This window comes from Durio zibethinus, chromosome 17 (assembly GCF_047325235.1).
Source record: "Durio zibethinus cultivar Kanyao isolate XHJ-2024 chromosome 17, ASM4732523v1, whole genome shotgun sequence".
In the NCBI taxonomy this organism is placed as follows: domain Eukaryota; kingdom Viridiplantae; phylum Streptophyta; class Magnoliopsida; order Malvales; family Malvaceae; genus Durio; species Durio zibethinus.
The window spans coordinates 23,925,039-23,935,115 of NC_143178.1; the positions used below are offsets into that span (position 1 = coordinate 23,925,039).

At 33.4% G+C, this 10,077-nt stretch overlaps 1 pseudogene across 1 annotated transcript; it reads left to right on the forward strand.

Moving 5' to 3' along the window:
• The first annotated feature begins 2,551 nt into the window (after positions 1-2,551).
• LOC111284711 (cytochrome P450 736A117 pseudogene) lies at positions 2,552-5,227 on the forward strand (annotated as a pseudogene). The gene is made up of 3 exons (XR_016328939.1): positions 2,552-3,560; positions 3,854-4,480; positions 5,005-5,227. The product of XR_016328939.1 is annotated as a cytochrome P450 736A117 pseudogene (transcript).
• The last annotated feature ends 4,850 nt before the right edge of the window (positions 5,228-10,077 follow it).

Consider the following 10,077-nt stretch of genomic DNA (forward strand, 5'->3'; position numbering starts at 1 on the left):
TATGATAATTATCCATTGCCTACATAGAACTACTTAGTTAACCTAAGTAAACATGAGAAAAGGCAAAAGTGCCACCAATGTCATCAAAAGGATTTCAGGCAAGGAGGATAATTTAAAATTTAAACAACAATAGAAAACATCAATAAAAAAGAATTGAAAAGCATTGATATAATAATTTGACCTAATTTAATTTTCATCCTTAAGTAGAACAACTTATATGTTGAGTCACTTTTACTGTTACAATACAATTTTTTTAATGCAAATGTAAAAGAACAATGGAATAATTTTAAACAAATAATGATGAGAAAAAAATAATTTCTAAACTTACAAAAAAAATATGAGATATCCATAAAAAAGAAGAATATAATCAAAATAAAAATAAAACAGAAAGCCTAAAATTTTAACAAATAAAAAATTGTAAATAGAAAAAGCAAAGAGGTTAAACATACCTGCAGTATTATATTAAAAATCACCAATGCAATTATAGAAAACACAACATAATAAAATTAAAGGTATTAAAAGTCATTTAAACAAAAATATTTTTAAAAAATAATTTTAGCGTCTAATAAAAATCTACGAAAAATAAAATCAAAGCATAGTAGAAACGAATATTCTAAAAATAAATGCAATAAAAAAAAAGAGAAAAAAAAGACCTGAAAAAGAATCATCTTATCTGTCTATTGACAAAACTCATCTCTCTCTCTCTCTCTTTTTTTTTTTTTTTTTTACTCAATCTTATTAAATAAAATCCTTAATATCCAGTCAAGTAATGTCACATGATGCTGACTAGATAAGAATAAGAAGAATTCAAGAATAATATAGAAACCTCTAAAAGATGTTAAAATGTTTTTATTTATCTAAAAAATAATAATATTTTAAGAATATTAAAAAAATCAAAATTATGATAGAAAACTCAATAAAAAATCAAGCCAATCAAGAAAAATTTAAGGCAAATAACATTATAAATCGAACTACGCAAATTTTTTTTTTTTTTTATTTTTCACTTCATTACCTTCGATCCCTAACAAGACGATGCTTAACATCGATCTAGGCTTGGTGAGGGTTAGAGGGCATCTCCCATCTTCTCAACCTACATATACAAATGTCAACATGAATCATACAAATTTCTGCTTAAATCAACTTATCAACTTTATAAAAAGCAATCACAAAATAACGGTTTCTCATTTTTATCTAAGAAAAAAGATTTTTCAAACTTAAAAAAAAAATTAAAATAAAATAAATAATTCAACATAAAGCATACGAAGAATAAAGCAGTCCTTAAACAGTCCATACACCTATACACCACAACATTTACAATCAAAATTAAAAAAAATAAAAGTTTTTTGAAAAATCAAATTTATTAAAAAAAAAACTTCCTTACCTTTTTTTGCTAACATATTTCTTCAGATTTGGTTCTTTTCTTGCATTCTAACTTAGCATATTTCTTCAATTTCTCTCTTTTATTACTTTCTTGATTCTCGTTTATGTCTATCCTTTTCTTTTCTTCTCTTTTCAATATAAAGTTTTTGTTTTTATTGACACAATAAAAATTCATTTGGCCAAAAAAAAAAAAAGTTTAAAACCTTCTTTGGCCTTTGGCCACAAAAAAGTGACATCTCCTTTCTCTAAAGCCTTCATTTGTCTTTTTATTAAATTTTTTAATTTTTTTTAAATTTTAACCCTTATCCAAAAAAACAAAAATCTGTAAAATACTTTTAATAAATTAAATAATTCTATGTACCCAAAGAGAAAAAGATGGTGGACGAAAGTCTATTTATAGATAAAATTAAATGACAATTGGACAATGACATGTCATAAATAGTTACGACAAATTAAGTAATTTCTTTATTGTTCTAAAAAAGAACACGTGTTATGATATGTAGACAGAAAAATATGTAAGTTTAGATCTAGATTGCCTGGTGGAGCAACAGGTGAGGATTTGGACATGACTCAATGTACTGGTCACAGCTGTCGCGATTCCTACTTTCTGCTAGTGCAGGACTTGCCGCCTTATGTTATCTTGTCCAAGTATCAGTCTGAAGTAGCCACTAGCCATTTACGCATTGGTTGTCAGCCCTGGAAAAGAACAAATAATTTTAGAGGGACAGAAATGTTGGCATGAATTTGATTGAAAACATTGCGGATCTGAAAGCTAGTTTGTAAGTCAAGATCTTCAACTTGGGCAAAGGAGAATGCCCGGCTATTTTTCTTGTGGTTGTCACATAATCCCAATTACAAAACCTTTGTGGTAAGAGAATTCTTGTTCAGCACGTAATATTTTTGACAATGGATCGATGTTTGTGGTAACATCTGTTTTTCAAAAAAAAAACGAGACCAATAAGTTTCTTTTTGCGTTAGTGATCTGATACCTCAGCATGGAATCAGGCTTCACATGTAATCAAAGCCAAAAGCTTCACGACAGCAAAAGTCGTCCATTTGCTATGTTTTTCAACCATTTGCACTACGGCACCGATTAAAAAAATGGCGGCTGCTGACCTTTTTTCTCCTTTCATACAGATAATTTCAGGCACTATATGTACTGCTGCAGAACTGCCAAGTTCCTGGAATAAGTTGAACTGAAACCAAGAAGGTAGATCGTTATGTCGAGTTTTCTGCAATTTTTAGAGCACCATGAATTCTTTGTCATGTCAGATGTCTTGTTCTTCTCTGTGATAGCCATCTTCTTCATAGTCTTAGTTGAACGATTTTTTAGTCGTTCGAATAAGAAAAGAAAGCTAATGTTACTACCTTCTCCGCCAAAACTCCCAATCATTGGAAACCTTCACAAAATCGGGTTGTACCCTCATCGCTCACTCCGGGCCTTCGCTCAACAATTTGGCCCTCTCATGTTGCTCCGCTTTGGCAGTGCGCCTGTGCTTGTTGTCTCCTCCGCTGATGCTGCCCGTGAGATCATGAAAACCAATGATCTGACATTCGCAAACAGACCCAAATCAAGTACCTTTCAAACGCTTCTCTATGATTACAAAGACGTGTCAATGGCACCTTATGGTGATTACTGGAGGCAAATGAAAAGCGTATGCGTGCTACATCTTCTAAGTAACAAAAAGGTTCGGTCCTTCGGCGCTGCAAGAGAAGAAGAAACGGTTCTTGCTGTTGAGAAGATTAAAAAGTCTAGCACATCTGCTTTGCCTGTGAATTTAATTGAACTCTTTTCTACGGTCACAAACAGTGTTGTCTGCAGAGTCGCTTTAGGAAGAAATTACAGTGAAGGGGAAGATGGGAACAAGTTTAAGAAGCTTTTGAGCGAGTTCGTGGAGTTGTTGGGTGGCATAAATGTTGGGGACTATATTCCCTGGCTTGCTTGGATAAACCATGTTACTGGATTGAATAGTAAAGTAGAGAAAGTGGCCAAGGAGTTCGATGCTTTTTTAAGTGGAGTGCTTGAAGAGCATATGAATCGGCATAACGGGAAAGGAAATGATGATATTGGGATTCAAGATGAAGATGAAAAAGATTTCGTTGATGTTTTGCTGGAGATTTAGAGGGAAAACACGGTTGGCTTTCCCATAGAGGAAGTGAGCATTAAGGCTCTTATCTTGGTAAGAACACTAAATTCCCTTTCCAAACCCTTTTCCAACTGTGTTTAACATTTCCAACAAGAAAAGGGGTTGCTGGTGCTTTGAACCCCGACTTGCTGGATGGCACGTTACTGCATGAACAAACTGAACTGAATTCTGGGTCATCCATGATCTTTACTCTAGCATTGGATGTGATAAAACTAGTTTATCTGCGGGCACCAAGTAGTTTTTTTTTTTTTATATACTTTATTGTTATTATAGTTCCTTAATTTTAGCTTCACTTTCGAACTTGACAAATCTTCTTTCCATGATAGGATACGTTTGCAGCTGGAACTGACACTACGTATACAGTCCTGGAGTGGGCAATGACAGAACTGTTGAGGCACCCAGAGATAATGAAACAACTGCAAAAAGAGGTCAGGAAAGTTGCCTGTGAAAAATCGGAAATTTCGGAGGATGATCTGGATAACATGCACTATTTAAAAGCTGTGATCAAAGAGACTCTTCGTTTACATCCTCCGATTCCATTGCCAGTTCCAAGAATATCAACAGAAGATGTCAGGATCTATGACATTGAACGAGGAAGTCAAGTTATTATCAATGCTTGGGCAATCGGAAGAGACCCCATGTCGTGGGAGAAACCAGAAGAATTTCTTCCAGAGAGGTTCTTGAACAATTCCATAGATTTCAAAGGACATCATTTCGAATTGATTCCATTTGGTTCTGGAAGGAGGATTTGTCCAGGCATCCTGTTTGCAATGAAAATAAATGAGCTCTTATTGGCAAATCTTGTGCACAAGTTTGATTGGTCATTGCCTGGTGGAGCACAGCAGAACTGTCACGGGTCGAGACTTAAGCTCCGAATCCGTGCGGCTCCAAGACCCGGGCATGCACTCATCCGGCGTCCCAGATCAACCTTCCTGCCACGGTTCACACACTTGTGAGGTATTGTCCACTCTGACCCCCCTAGCCTCACGGTTTTATCCTACAAAAGACGCCTCACAAGGCAGAGGTGGTGTGAACCCTTATATACCCCAATGACCCTCCTATTATGTTCGATGTGGGATTTAGGACTCTTCCTTAAGTCCGTGACATTCTCCCGCACCCAACCTCATGACGCCCTCGTCACGGAGGCTGTCCATCTTGCCTACCTCCCTCGAGGTGCTTGGCGTGGATCGAACGGTTTAGGGCTGGCTCTGATACCACTTGTCACGGGTCGAGACTTAAACTTCGAACCCGCGCGGCTTCGGGACCCGGGCATGCACTCATCCGGTGTCCCAGATCAGCCTTCCTGCCACAGTTCACATCCTTGTGAGGTATTGTCCGCTCTGGCCCCCCTTACCTCATGATTTTATCCTACAAAAAGTGTTTCACAAGGCGGAGGTGGTGTGAACTTTATATACCCCAGTGACACTCCTATTATGTTCGATGTGGGATTCAGGACTCTTCCTTAAGTCCGTGACAGAATGACTTGGACATGAATGAAAGCTTTGGCTTTACCATACACAAAACATCTCCTCTAATTGCTATTGCAAATCCATGTTGTTGCTAGGGGAAAGGCAATCCTTGCGTTTTCTCCCAACGGAAGGTACTCTTTAATCTTATTTCTCAAAATAAGTTAGTTTTAAACTTAATTTTCAAAATAAGATAAATTTATCCCTGTGTAATCCTTGTCACCAATAAATGACACATCATAATAAAATGCATATCGATGTTTTTGAGGAAGGTAACTTGTTTGAGCGGAGTTTTAGATTAAAGGATTAAACTCTAAAATCATAAAAGAGCGAAAGATAATGGTTAAAGGTAAAGGTAGAGAGTATTCTTTATATTTGTATTCTCACACTCAAATTAGAAATAAGTTATAGAATGTATACCTCATAACTAGAATGTCAAATGTTTGAGCTAAGCTTTGGATTAAGGGGTAAAACTTTGAAATCACAAAATAAAGAAAATAAAGGGACAAAAGCAAAGAGTGTTTTCCTCCATGTTTCAGTTGATTTGGTCCAAAGGGCAAAATAGCAAGTTTGAGATTGACGATCAAGCTGATTGTAGACATCGAATTTTATTCAGATCTATCATTTTTAATTCTTGATTAGTATTAATAATAATAATCTTAATATTAATAATAATAATATTAGTCCAATTAAAATAAAAAATAAAAAAAATTATTTAAAAAAAAAAAAGAGAAATCAGGATAGCAATAGTGCCTTGCATGGCACCACTGGCCACCCACCCTACTACTATCACCACTTCTAGTCCTATTAGGATCCCTACACCTTATAGGCTCTAACTGCCTAGAACTACCACCCATACCTTGCCAGACATATGCTCAACCTGCTACCACCATTCTCAACCTTACAAAGCACCTGATCTCCCTTATTTTAGCTTTTTTGGAACTCTCAGACACAGAAACACCAAAAACTCAAACACCTAAAAACCCAAAAGCTTTCTCACACTCCCACCAGACTCACCACCACCAGAAGACCGCAAATAGTCCCTAAACACCCAAACAGAAAAACAAAAACAAAAATTAAAACCAAACAGTCCTTCCCATAAAGAGGAACCTTTGTGCCAAAGTTTTCCTGTAACAAAGAAAGGAGACTGTCAATTTGAGTTTTTGAAAAAATAATAATAAACAAAAAAATAAACAAAAAAAGGAGAATAGAACCTTCAAAGCCAGATTTGTCTATATCGAGACTATTTTCGGCAAAAAAGACGTCGAATTTAAAAAGAAGAGGTCGAAGAGAGCTTCAGGAAATTTTTTTTTCATTTTTCAGTCACTGGCGATCACCGCCAACGACGGTCGACGTGGCTACACGGCATCGGATTTCGGTCAAGGTTAAAGGATTTTTTCGAAGGCTGAAAATAATTTTTTTTAAGAGAAGGAAAAATAATCTAAAAAAAATGTGGCTTTTATATAAAAAACAAAGAAACGAAACGACGCCGTTTAGAAAATGGAGGATCCGCGTGTGCTCGTGACTCAACTTGGGATCCGTACAACCGATCCGTTGATCCACCTTCTTTAACAGCCCTAAACTAGCTCAATTTGGATCGGATTGAACTATTGACCGACTGAACCGAACTGTTGACTTAACCGCCCTTCATCCGATTCAACCGAATATCATTGTTTTACCACAAGAACTAGCTGAACTGCGTTGACCGGACAATTAACCGGTCCGATTCAACTTTTTTTTTTGTAATTTTTTTTATTTTTTATACATTATTTTAGTTTTATTATTGTTATATATGCATGTTTAATACCTCTAAATTTATTAGAATAAATATTTGTTATTTTATAATAATAATTCATAATGACAAAAATAGTAAAACCAATGATTTCAAATTTTTTATATATATAAAATGATTATTAAATTTTTTTTTATTTTTTCTACCTAGATATTAAGGGGAATTAAATCATGTTTTAAAAGATAATAATTTTGTCTAGATGTTGGAAAATTATTATTATAAAAAAAACACTAAATAAGTTAATAATATTAGTAATAATAAATTTTCATAAAAAAAGATTTCATTTAATTATTTTTTGAAAGTCATAAAAAATCGAACTTACTCAAAAGTCCGCCTAGATGTTAAAAATTTTTGTAGATGTTCGTGTTTAAAAATAATAATAAAAAAATAATAATAATAATAATAATCTTAAAATCTCAACTTAAACCTATACTCTAAATTATTTCGAAGCTCTAAAGATATGTGTGAAAATCTCAAGTGAAATAATTTATTCCCAAATATCGCCTAGATGATTAGGTATTTAAGAAATTTTATTCCATTAAATTTTTCATACGACTCATTAATTCATTTCAATGATAAGGTTAATAACTAACTAATAATAAAAATATAGTAATAAAATGAGATCTTAAATATAAATAGTCACACCTAAAATCTGTTTAGATATTAAAAGTCAAGATAATCTCATTATACTTAATAGTCCAAATTTTAAAATTGCATTTCATCTTACATAATATTCATTAGCACACATACATTACTATGTTATCACTGACAATCGTTTACATTCTTTTTGTCTTTAACTTTTGTTTACTACTCGATGATAAAACATTTATTAATAAAAAAAAAAGACGATACATTTTTTTTGTACAATTTGTAATGTTTTAAAATAAAACAAAAAATAATATTCTGAATGAAATAATTCTTGGTACTTATTTAGAAGTTGGAGAGTCACCAACAACTATCTTCTATAAAAAGTGTTATTTCATTTTAAGAATTGTTGTGTTAAATCTTAAGCGGTAAAAATTATTTTAAATTTTACCTAAATGTTGAAGAATTTTAAGATAATTCTTTAACTCAAAGATTTTCTCAATATTCTTAAATAAAGAGTTTTAACAAAATTTTATTTTTTTTTACAAAAGGGGTTATTATTAAATTTTAAATTAAAAATATTTCATCCAATACAAAAAATAGCGCATTATTAAATGATACTGATTTATGGGTATTGTGGGGTGCTAATATTTCTTTACGCATAACTCCAGACCTAATTTGATTTTCGTAGATTAAATTTTATTTTTTCAATAAATTTTAAATTCGTTTTTATAGTTTTATTAAAAAAATAAATTTTTTGATGATCAATCACATCTTAAAAAGATTGGTAATGACTTTATTTTTTTCTCTCGATTTTAAAATTTTTTTACGTTTGACGATCCAAAAATTATTACAACACTAACGTGACATTGTATATGTCAAGTTGATTATCTGTTGACAGGCTTTGACGAGAAAACAAATCATTTTACCCATTAAACCCAAAAATATTCCTAACATAACCCCTACAAATATAACATCTGTAGGTGGACTTAATAAATTTGTACTCCTCTATCATGTTCACTGCAGTTCTTTGCCAACTAATCCATTGCAAAATTCTTGTCTTGGAATGTAATTCAACATCCATTCTTTACTATTGTGCATTATTTCTCTAATGGTTTTGATGATATTAAGATGACAAGATGTGGGTGACAGATGGAGATGCTCTTAGTGATTAAGGAAACTGAAGAGGCACAGTCAGTTTCGCCATAATTTGTGCAAGCATGGCACAATGATACTGTTAGAAAAATGGGGTCCAGTCTCATGTAAATGATTTTGGACCAAGTAAAGGCCATGAGCCTTAATCTTTTTATTTTACACAGAGCCCTAACTACTTAATAAAAAAAGAGGTGGGGTTGTTTTAGGTGTGTGTCAAAAACCAAGCAGAGAAAGAAGAAAAGCCAGGAAAAACAGAGAGAGAAAAAAGAAAAGGGAGAGTTGGTTGAACAGAAGTCGATCCGTGGTCTGATTGAGTTAGAACCTTGTCAGGAGGTTTATGATTCAGAGTTCTACATTTTGAACGGTGAAGATCGGGTTTGAAGCTCTCTAAGAACAAATCCAGGGTGTATTTGTTGAGTCACTTATTTGATGAGATTTTTTCAATTGTTTCTCTAGTTGTTGATTAGCTATAGTTTTAGCTAGAGAAGAACTTTGTATAACTATTATTTGATAGTGAAGATTTTTCTGGTAGGCCGTGGTTTTTTCCCTCTACACTGGAGGGTTTTTCACGTAAATCTTGGTGTGCTTTATTTTTCTTGCTTATTTGATTATTGATTGTTGTCTATTGCTTCTGTATTGTTGTGATTATTGCTTCAGGCGTAACAAGAGGTATCAGAGCGAGAGTTATTTTGAGATATCGATATAGAAGCAACCCAGGATAGAAGTAAATTCTGTTTTAGATCATGAAGGGTGATACAGGTTTCATGATAAAATTGACAGCATCGAATTATTTAATTTGGAAGCCTATGATGGAGGATCATCTATACTGCAAAGATTTGTATGAGCCAGTATTGGGTGATTCGACTAAACCAGCAGATATGAAAGATGAAAGCTAGAAGAAGCTAGGTAGAAAGACGCTGGCTATAATAAAAAAATAGATTGATATCAGCGTGTTTCATCATGTAGCGCAAGAGTCAGATGCTCACATTATTTGAGAAAAATTGGCAGCATTGTATGAGAGAAAAACATGTATGAATAAATTTATGCTTGTTAAAAAAATTACAATTTTACAGTACAGAGATGGACGATCTGTTACAGAGCACTTGAATGATTTTTAAGATATATTTAATCGGATGACTACTATGGAGCTTAAGATGGATGATAAAATAAATGCGTTATTTCTTTTGGGTTCATTGCCAGACAGCTGGAATACTCTAGTTGTGACTGTTCTTAATTCAGCTCCTGATTATAAGGTGACATTGGAGATAGTAAAGGACAGTATGCTTAATGAAGAAGCAATGTGAAAAGATGTAGACCCTAATAATCAAGTTCTAGTCACAGAGAATAGGGGTAGAAACATCGACAGAGGTCAGGACTCAAAAGGCCGTGGTAAGTCTAAACATAGATCCAAGTCTAGAGGTAAAGTGAAGTGTTTTCATTGTGGTAAGGCGGGTCATATAAAATGAAACTGTAGAATCTTAAAACAAGAGCAAAAATATGAGAAAGGTAAGAGTTCAGATGATGGTAATATTACAGCAGTAAATTCAAATAG